This window comes from Cervus canadensis, chromosome 7, assembly GCF_019320065.1.
Source record: "Cervus canadensis isolate Bull #8, Minnesota chromosome 7, ASM1932006v1, whole genome shotgun sequence".
In the NCBI taxonomy this organism is placed as follows: domain Eukaryota; kingdom Metazoa; phylum Chordata; class Mammalia; order Artiodactyla; family Cervidae; genus Cervus; species Cervus canadensis.
Window position 1 is genome coordinate 50,462,191 of NC_057392.1, and position 9,951 is coordinate 50,472,141.

Sequence of the window (9,951 nt, forward strand, 5' to 3'; positions counted from 1 at the left end):
ATTTGTAGGAGAAACAGAGAAAGCTTTGACGTTCAGGAGAACTCTGAGTTCTCTCTTCCTTCCTACAGATTGGAGAGATAGTTAATCACTCCTCAGTGGTACTCTATGGATGAACAGTACAGAATTAAAATTTCCATCCAGAAAGAATGAGGAATTAGCGTAGGGTAGTGATAGCCAGTTTGCCTGAATCCAGAGTTGTAGTCCTGGGATATCAAGGGCTGTACATGATATGTGATGGGACCAGGTGTTAGATTACAACCAAATAACTAATTCCCATTATTTTGGCTGTTATATTAAGTGAAGCACCACGTGGATGACACTTTAAGTTGCTGCCTAGTTAGGTTGAAAAGGTTGAAGCATATTGAAATAACTATAATGGAGATACTTTTGTCATGTTTGTTGTAAAATGAATAAAGTCCAGCAAAAGCCCAGTGTTAACAAGAATCATTATTTGCCTTTTTAACATATGGACGCTAAAATCAATTGGCAATGTGTGACGTTAGTCCTCAAAAGAACTCCAGTTTGGTTTGGTTTTTAATTGAAGAAGAGCTGATTTACAATGTTGTGCTAATCTCTTCTGCACGACAACGTAACTCAGTTGTACACATGTAGACATTCTTTTTTTATATCCTTTTCCATTATGGTTTATCACAGGATCTTGAATGTAGTTTCCTGTGCTGTACATTAGGACCTTGTTGTTTATCCAGAAGAACTCTATTTTTTAATGCATATTTTATAAGTAGCAAAGCACTTTCCTATTCTTTCTCTCATTTGGGCCTGACAAGAAACCCATGATTCCTCAGGTTCTGACAGTCACTCTGAGACCTGAGCCATGGAGTTCCTCACTCAGGGCCTCCCCCTGGGAAGGATCCAGATCAGGTCTCTTAGTCAAGAGCTCTTCCTCACAGCCTAGATGTCCACTGACAGATGAATGGATAAAGAAGTTGTACATATATACAATGAAATATTACTCAGCCATAAAAAGAAATGAGTCAATTGAACTAAGGTAGATAAACCTACAGCCTGTTGTACAAAGTGAAGTAAGTCAGAAAGAGAAAACAAATATCATATATTAACATATATACAGGAATTCAAAAAGATGGTACTCATGAACCTATTTGTAGGTCAGGAATAGAAATGCAGACATAGAGAACAGACTTGTGGACGTAAGAGAAGGAGAGCATGGGATGAATTAAGAAGGTAGCATTGACACGTGTACATTACAATATGTAAAACAGATAGCTAGTGGGAAGCTGCTATATAACACAAGGAACTCAACCTTGTGCTCTGTGACAACCTAGAGAGGTGGGATGGGGGACAGTGGGATGAAGGTTCAGAAGGGAGGGAATATATGTATACTTATGGCTGATTCGCATTGTTATACAGCAGAAACCAACAAAACATTGTAAAGCAATTATCCTCCAATTAATAATGAATTTAAAAAAGAGCTCATCCTCTACCCAGACTCCCTCTTTTGTTAGATATTAAAAACAATGTCTTCCTTTTAGGTGAAAAAACTGCAAAAAACAAAAGGTCTGTACAAATACATGGTAAATGAGACTTCATGTAAAAATGGTATTGTGACGATCTCATGACCTTAACTGAGATACTTACTGAAACGACACATAGGCTTTTGGCTACAGGAGCATAACAGGTGAGTGTGGAGACAAGCAGATACTTCCAATTCTGCCCCCAAAGTCAATGCTGCAAAAAATAAAAGTTTTTTTCTCTACTTAACTATCCAGGCAACATGTCTGCTCAGATTGCATTTTGGTATGAAGTTCTTGAGCCTCTCATTCCATGGGTTTTGTACATTCTTGATCAATATGGTTGGAACTAGAAATCTGTTTCCCTACTGAGTCCTTAAGCAGTGCATATCCAGGCTATGTGATGTCTCTGTGACTCTGCTTCCCAATGGTTATGTGCATGTGAAGTTACTCAGCTTGGTGTGTTAAGCTGAGCCAAGTGTCTGAGGCAGTTAAGGGGACTGAATGATCAAAAAACAAGTAGAGAAAAAGAAGATTTAATGGAGCCCAGGTCAGAGGCACAGAAGCCTATCAGAATGTGGCAAGGAAGGAAGAACAGGGGCATTCCTTCTATAGAGGAGGTTGCCTGTATTCTGCCCAGGAAAAGGACAGTGGAAAAGCCCTGGACAGTGAGTTAGGAGTCTTGAGTTCTAATCCCAGTTCTTCCACTTGCTAGCTGTGTGACACAGGGTATGTTCCTTAAACCTGAGCCTCAGTTATACACATATGAAATGAGAAAAGAAATGACATAGCCTTCCATGTTCACAGATTTACAAAAAGATCTTTTAATAATACAAAAAAACACACAAAAACCTGAATATAAGAAAGAGTGCATTCAAACAATGATTGGCAATAGATGTGACACAGAGGTGTCCTTGAAACTGACACTTATATTTAATCCTACTCAAGAAGAGAAATGGCTAAATATCTACATAATATTCCTGTTATTGCTTTCCTATTTGCTTTTTTCCATTTTAAATTTAGAGCAAACTGTCTTATTTATTAATTGTAACATTTATATACTATAAATATCTGTCCCTTAAAAGTGATACTGACAATGCAGTTAAGCCTTTATTGTCTTTTATTAGTCTAATAAAGAAAAGCTCATCACTAAAAAGAGGCCACAAATATAAATAATTTCAGGGATTTTGCCCTAAGGGGAAATCATACAAAGCATTTGGGAAAAGGCAATTCTGACTCAGTCCTCTATAAAATGCTAAATTTCTGAACAAAATCTTAAAGCACAAGTGTTTACAGGACTCTCAGTGACAAGAAAAATGGTAGTAAATGTGCCTCAGCACTAAAATTCCGGTAGCCATGGAAACCTGTGAAGTTCTGTAAGTGCAGGCACATGGCCTATGTATTTACTGAAGGTCTGAGGCAGTGATCGGTGGGCTACTATGTCATGAAAAGCTGACAGATTCTGGGGAGCCGCTCAGCACAGCCCCCTACTAAACGTAATTACAGAGAAATTCAGAAATCTCAGTCATTACCAATAAAAAAGATGTTTACATATTTACATTTACTTATATCTCTCAGAATACAGTAAATTAAATCAGATTTTAATTCAGAAAAGTCTTGAGAAGCCATCAGAATTTCCCTCTCTCCACATATTTATAGCTACTTCAGAAACTCTCTAGAATTTCCATGTGGTCATATTCAGATATTTCTCGAATGTTGGGAAAGGTCACAGTTTTTATCAAAATGATTATTCCTAGGACTTTAAATGTGTTCCTGGTCAGTGTGTATAATGGCTTTAAAGGCAATGAACATAATAATATTGGAAAGAAAGAATTATCTACAGATTTCTGAAGTGTTTATTTATCGAGGGACCAGGAGCCAAGATTCTAATCAAACAAGAAAGCAATACTAATCATATCCATAGAGGTGTATTCTCACAGTGCTCTATTTTTTTAAAACCCACATATCATCTCATTTAGTACATATATCAACTTAATGGATATTATTATCTCCATTTTCCCTTGAATTTGCAAGACCTGGATTTTTTTTTCAAATATTGTTCTAGATTGTATTGATTTAAAAATGATCTGTATTTTGGTTATAAAAGTGTTAGTCACTCAGTCATCTGACTCCATAAAATGGAGTGACCCCATGAACTGTATGTGGCCCACCAGGCTTCTCTCTCCGTGAAATTCTGTTGACAAGATTACTGGAGTGGGTTGCCATTCCCTTCTCCAGGGGATCTTCCAAACCCAGGGATCAAACCTGGGTCTCCTGCATTGCAGACAGATTCTTTACTATTTGAGCCACCAGGGAAGCCCATACATTAAAACAGGTAAAATTATTAATGAGTTTTAAAAACACAAACTTACCGAAGTTTTCTAATAAAAACATTTCTTTTCATGTTTGGTACCCTGAAGATATGTTGTTCGATATACCAGCCATATTAGTGGCTCCTGGACGCTTGAAATGTGGCTTGTGTCACATGTCCAAATGATAATATCTGAATATATTCAGTTAAGTAAAATATGACCTTAATTTGACTTGTTTTTACTTTTTTAATATGCTTACTAAATGCTCTAATGAAACTATCCAGAGCCTTCCAAAGAGGTCTATTTTTGGTCATTTCCAGCCTCAGTCTCAGAATTGACTTGCCATATGTTTCATCAGAATAAGGAGATTAGAAGCACTGATTGTTTCCTTGAAAAAGAAATCCTTTCAGCCATACTTTCCTTTATCAGTCCAGTTTCTTTTTCACCCATGTGATTCTCCATGGCAAAATCTCAGTAAGCAAATCTTACTTACATCTTCTCCTTTGTTGTTACTTCCAGGGAGGCAATGAGGGCTTTGCATATGCTGTTCCCTCTTTCTGAAACACTCCTTCTCACTCCCACCCCCAATGTCTTATTCCCTCACTTCCTTTAGGTCTCTCAAATGTCACTTTATCCACCTATATATGATATCACTCCATCACTTCCCAGACCCCTTATCCTTCATAATTGTTCACCATAATTCTTAACTCTAGTTGATGTATATTTATTATTGGTTGTCTTTCTTCCTGTAAGCAGGGACATTGTTTATTTTGTACATATGAACCCCCTATCACTAGTACAGTGCCTGGTGCATAATAAGCTTTCAACAGTTTTTGAGTGAATACTTGAGCAACTGAATGATATCAACCCGTCTGTCAGCATCTCTGAAATTCTCTTGGCCTTCTTCTTCTTGCAAGATGGCTACAGCAGCTCCCACCATCATGTCCTCACACAACCACGTATAGAAGTAAGAAGCAGTGGGAAGAGAGCCTTTTCCTCCTGCACTGCTCTCTTAACAGGGAGAAAATAGGGAGAAGATTCTCCTAGAATTTTCCAGCAGATTTCCCTTCATAGTTTATTGAGTAGAACTGGGTCAGGGGTTACTTCTATTTGCAAAAGAGGCTGAGAAAGTATTTGGCTTTTCTAGGTTTTTAAAGAAGGACACAGGCAAGTGAGAATCATATGACTAATAAAACCACTAAGCTGATAAAATTATGTGCTTCATATACTCCAGTTATATCACACAGCTGATTAGAGACTTAGTAAACCATGAGACTTAGTAAACCAGAAGCACTCAGTAAGCACTTTCACCCTGTACTGCCTGTTCCTTCCACCCTTCACATCTTGAAAATGTAGCCATCTATATGACTTATCTTTCCAGTTTAATTACAGTTTCATTAAATGAAAATATTTTCATATTATAATTATGTGGAAAAAATTACACATGTAATTCTGTTAGAGAAGGTTGGTAGAAGGGTATAACAAGGGAGAGAACTGAATTGTTAAATAAAGGAAAATGGTCAAAGGGACAAGACCAGAAGAGCTGAGAAAAGGTCTGCTGTGTCAGCGGTGGGAGTTGGGGAGTAAGGACAAAAGCCAGAAGCCATATTTTCCTACTTGATATCACGTACTTATTCATGATTTGCAAAAGAATAAGACCAGGTTTTAATGTAACATTTGGACATACCGTTCTCTCTTTAAATAATTTACCAAAACTTGGTTCTTGGCAGGTTGATACTATAACCCAGGACAGTGTCCTTCAAGCTCCAAGGGCATCTGGAAAAGACTCAGATTTTGATGCCAGATAACTCCCCTCTTCATGTCTTTCACGAGCAATCAGTGGTGTAATGTATCAACCAGATAGTGAAGACATAATTCAGGTCTCATATGTAGGGCAATAGATGAGAAAGCAGTCTGTACAGAACACCAAGTGGGAGGGAGAGAGGAAGCGAGGAAAGCCTTCTTACCTTATCATCTCAACACTTTGCGTCCCAGGCTTCTAGTTCTCTGACGCAAAAGAAAATAATGGCTCTGAATCTCAGAGCCCTAGAATCAGGTCTGAAAATGTGAACCTTAAGATTACAGATGCTAACACTCCCAGACTTTCAAGTAAGTCCTATATAATACGATCATAAGACACAGTATAACCCCACTGTTTTCTCTTGCAGCCATTTAAAGAGTAAGCAGAAGTTTTTGTTTTGTTTTGTTTTTTGTTATATGTTTTGTAATGATGTTTATGATGACTTGTGACACAGGTATTTTGAGCTATGTGATATCTGAATGCCTAGCCACTCAGATCTCTTTTTCAACAAAGCATGGATGGGAAATAGGTAAAATAAACTTAATAAAAAATGAGCACTAGCTGTGAAATCTTTTGTCAAATGTGACATCTGGGATAAGGACCCAGGCCTGTTGCCCCCTGGTTCACATATAGTACATCTTATCAAATTGGCATGTTCTCCAGTCTATTAGAAAATGGCTTTCCATTCTTTTTGTGGAATAATCAACAAAGAAAAGAAAAAGATACGGGATATTAAAGGTGAACACTTTGCCCTAGAGATAACTCAATTTTTGAGCCCCTGGCCAGGCTGCGCTCTGAAAGGTAAGAAGGACAGACTGCCTGGAGGTGGGTTCCAGCTCTGCCATGTGTAGCTCTGTGACTGTGGCAGATTACTAAATCTCTCTGTTCCCAATTTTCCCAACTTTTATGAAGACCTATCTTTTTAGATTAATGTGAGGATTAAAAAAATTAATAAATAGTAAATACTTAGAAAGTGCTGTTTGCTAAGTCGCTTCAGTCATGTCTGACTCTATGCGACCCTATGACTGTAAACCACCAGACTTCTCTGTCCATGGGGTTCTCCAGGCAAGAATACTTGAGTGGGTTGCCATGCCCTCTTCAATACTTAGAATAGTACCTGGCAAATGCTATGTAAATGTTAGCTATTATTGTCATTGTTCCTACCCAAAGTAGACACGTGGTCAGTGAGTAGACACTTGGAAGGATATAATGGAGGCGGATTTTTGATTAAGTAGATTTAAGGACACAAGAAAAACATAAATATTTTGTTTCCAAATAAAAAAAGAATTGCAAAAGAAATTATAGCATGATATTTACTTCCATATGTCTTACTTACAAAAGACATTACCTTATGTAAAATGGATCACAGATGCCCATATATCTCTAGCTGGGACTATTCATAAAACTTGACAGCCTGGAAAATTATGCATATTCATGTGTATATGTAAAATTAGACATAAAACAGTGACTTCAAGTCACTGAACTACCTGGAAAATTTATCCAGAAACCAGTCATTCAACTCAGGAAACAAAATTGTTGAAATCAAGTTTTTGGCTCAGGTGACCTTTTTTTTTTTCTTCTCTGTCCACATTTGTCTGATTGATTGCATTAGGACCACAAAACCAGCTGAACAGGGAGGTATCTTCTGGGCTGCTTGGAACAGCTTCCCTCCCCACTTTTTTCTTTATTTAGCAGATTACTAATCTTAACTCTACCCAGAGCTGCCTGAAGCTCTGCTTCTTAATGTAAAACTTTGAATAGTGATTCTCTGTGGCTTATTGCTACAGGAAATGTCAAGAATCCTTGGACTACTGATTCTCAGTATCTGTCTTATCCTGCTAAGGCTGTCCTTTTAGACGCCAGAACCTGGGATTTTGCACCTAAACTACAGAGCTGTTATATCCAAAGCAAAACGACCTGCAATGGGCGGAGGGGCACAGACATATGTAAATATGGTGGATGTTTCATGATGGGGCTGCCACAAAGTAGTTCCCCCATGTCTGCCTGCGAGTCTCTGCAGTAGGTACCTCAGGTCAGTTCAGTTCAGTCACTCAGTCATGCCAGGCTCTTTGTGATTTCATGGACTGCAGCACACCAGGCCTCCCTGTCCATCAACAACTCCCAGAGTTTACTCAAACTCATGTCCATTGAGTTGGTGATGCCATCCAACCATCTCATCCTCTGTTGTCCCCTTTTCCTCCTGCCTTCAATCTTTCCCAGCATCAGGATCTCTTCCAGTGAGTCAGTGCTTTGCATCAGGTGGCCAAAGTATTGGAGTTTCAGCTTCAGCATCAGTCCTTCCAATGAATATTCAGGACTGATTTCCTTTAAGATGGACTGGTTGGACCTCCTTACGCCCACGGGACACTCAAGAGTCTTCTCCAACACCACAGTTCAAAGGCATCAATTCTTCAGTGCTCTGCTTTCTTTACAGTCCAACTCTCACATCCATATGTGACTACTGGAAAAACCATAGCTTTGACTAGATGAACCTTTGTTGGCAAAGTAATGTCTCTGCTTTTTAATACACTGTCTAGGTTGGTTATAACTTTCCTTCCAAGGAGTAAGCGTCTTTTATTTTCATGGCTGCAATCACCATCTGCAGTGATTTTGGAGCCCCCCAAAAATAAAGTCTCTCACTATTTCTATTGTTTCCCCATCTATTTGCCAAGAAATGAAGGTACTGGATGCCATGACCTTTGTTTTTAGAATCTTGAGTTATAAGCCAACTTTTTCACTCTCCTCTTTCACTTACATCAAGAGCCTCTATAGTTCTTCTCTGCTTTCTGCCATAAGGGTGGTGTCATCTGCATACCTGAGGTTATTGATTTTTCTTCTGGCAATCTTGATTCCAGCTTGTGCTTCATCCAGCCCGGCATTTCTCATGGTATACTCTGCATATAAGTTAAATAAGCAGGGTGACAATTCACAGCCTTGACATACTCCTTTTCCTATTTGGAACCAGTCTATTGTTCCATGTCCAGTTCTAACTGTTGCTTCCTGACCTGCATACAGGTTTCTCAAGAGGCAGGTCAGGTGGTCTGGTATTCCCATCTTTTGAAGAATTTTCCCCAGTTTGTGGTGGTCCACACAGTCAAAGGCTTTGGCAGTCAATAAAGCAGAAATAGATGTTTTTCTGGAACTCTCTTACTTTTTTGATGATCCAACAGATGATGGCAATGTGATCTCTGGTTCCTCTGCCTTTTCTAAATCCAGTTTGAACACCTGGAAGTTCACGGTTCACGTACTGTTGAAGCCTGACTTGGAGAATTTGGAGCATTACTTTCCTAGTGTGTGAGATGAGTGCAATTGTGCAGTAGTTTGAGCATTCTTTGGCATTGCCTTTCTTAGGGATTGGAATGAAAACTGACCTTTTCCAGTCCTGTGGCCACTGCTGAGTTTTCCAAATTTGCTGGCATATTGAGTGCAGCACTTTCACAGCACCATCTTTTAGGATTTGAAACGGCTCAACTGGAATTCCATCACCCTTGTTCATAGTGATGCTTTCTAAGGCCCACTTGACTTCGCATTATGATGTCTGGCTCTAGGTAAGTGAGCACACCATCGTGGTTATCTGGATCATGAGGATCTTTTTTGTATAGTTCTTCTGTGTATTCTTGCCACCTCTTCTTAATATCTTCTGCTTCTGTTAAGTTCATACCATTTTTGTCCTTTATTGTGCCCATCCTTGCAAGAAATGTTCCGTTGGCATCTCTAATTTTCTTGAAGAGATCTCTAGACTTTCCCATTCTATTGTTTTCCTCTATTTCTTTGCACAGATCACTGAGGAAGGCTTTTTTGTCTCTCCTTGCTATTTTTTGGAACTCTGCATTCAAATGGGTATTTCCTTCCTTTTCTCCTTTGCCTTTCACTTCTTTTCTATTCAGAGCCATTTGTAAGCCCTCCTCAGACAAACATTTTCCTTTTTTGCATTTCTTTTCCTTGGGGATGGCCTTGATCCCTACCTCCTGTACAATATCACAAACGTCTGTCCATAGTTCTTCAGGCACTCTGTCTATCATATCTACTCCTTGAATCTATTTGTCACTTCTGCTGTATAATCATAAGGGATTTGATTTAGGTCATACCTGAATAGTTTAGTGGTTTTCCCCACTTTCTTCAATTTAAGTCTGATTTTGGCAATAAGGAGTTCATGGTCTGTGCCACAGTCAGCTCCTAGTCTTGTTTTTGCTGACTATATAGAACTTCTCCATCTTTGGCTGCAAAGAATATAATCAATCTGATTTTGGTATTGACCATCTGGTGATGTCCATGTGTAGAGTCTTCTCTTATGTTGTTGGAAGAGGGTGTTTTCTGTGACCAGTGCATTCTCTTGGCAAAACTCTATTAG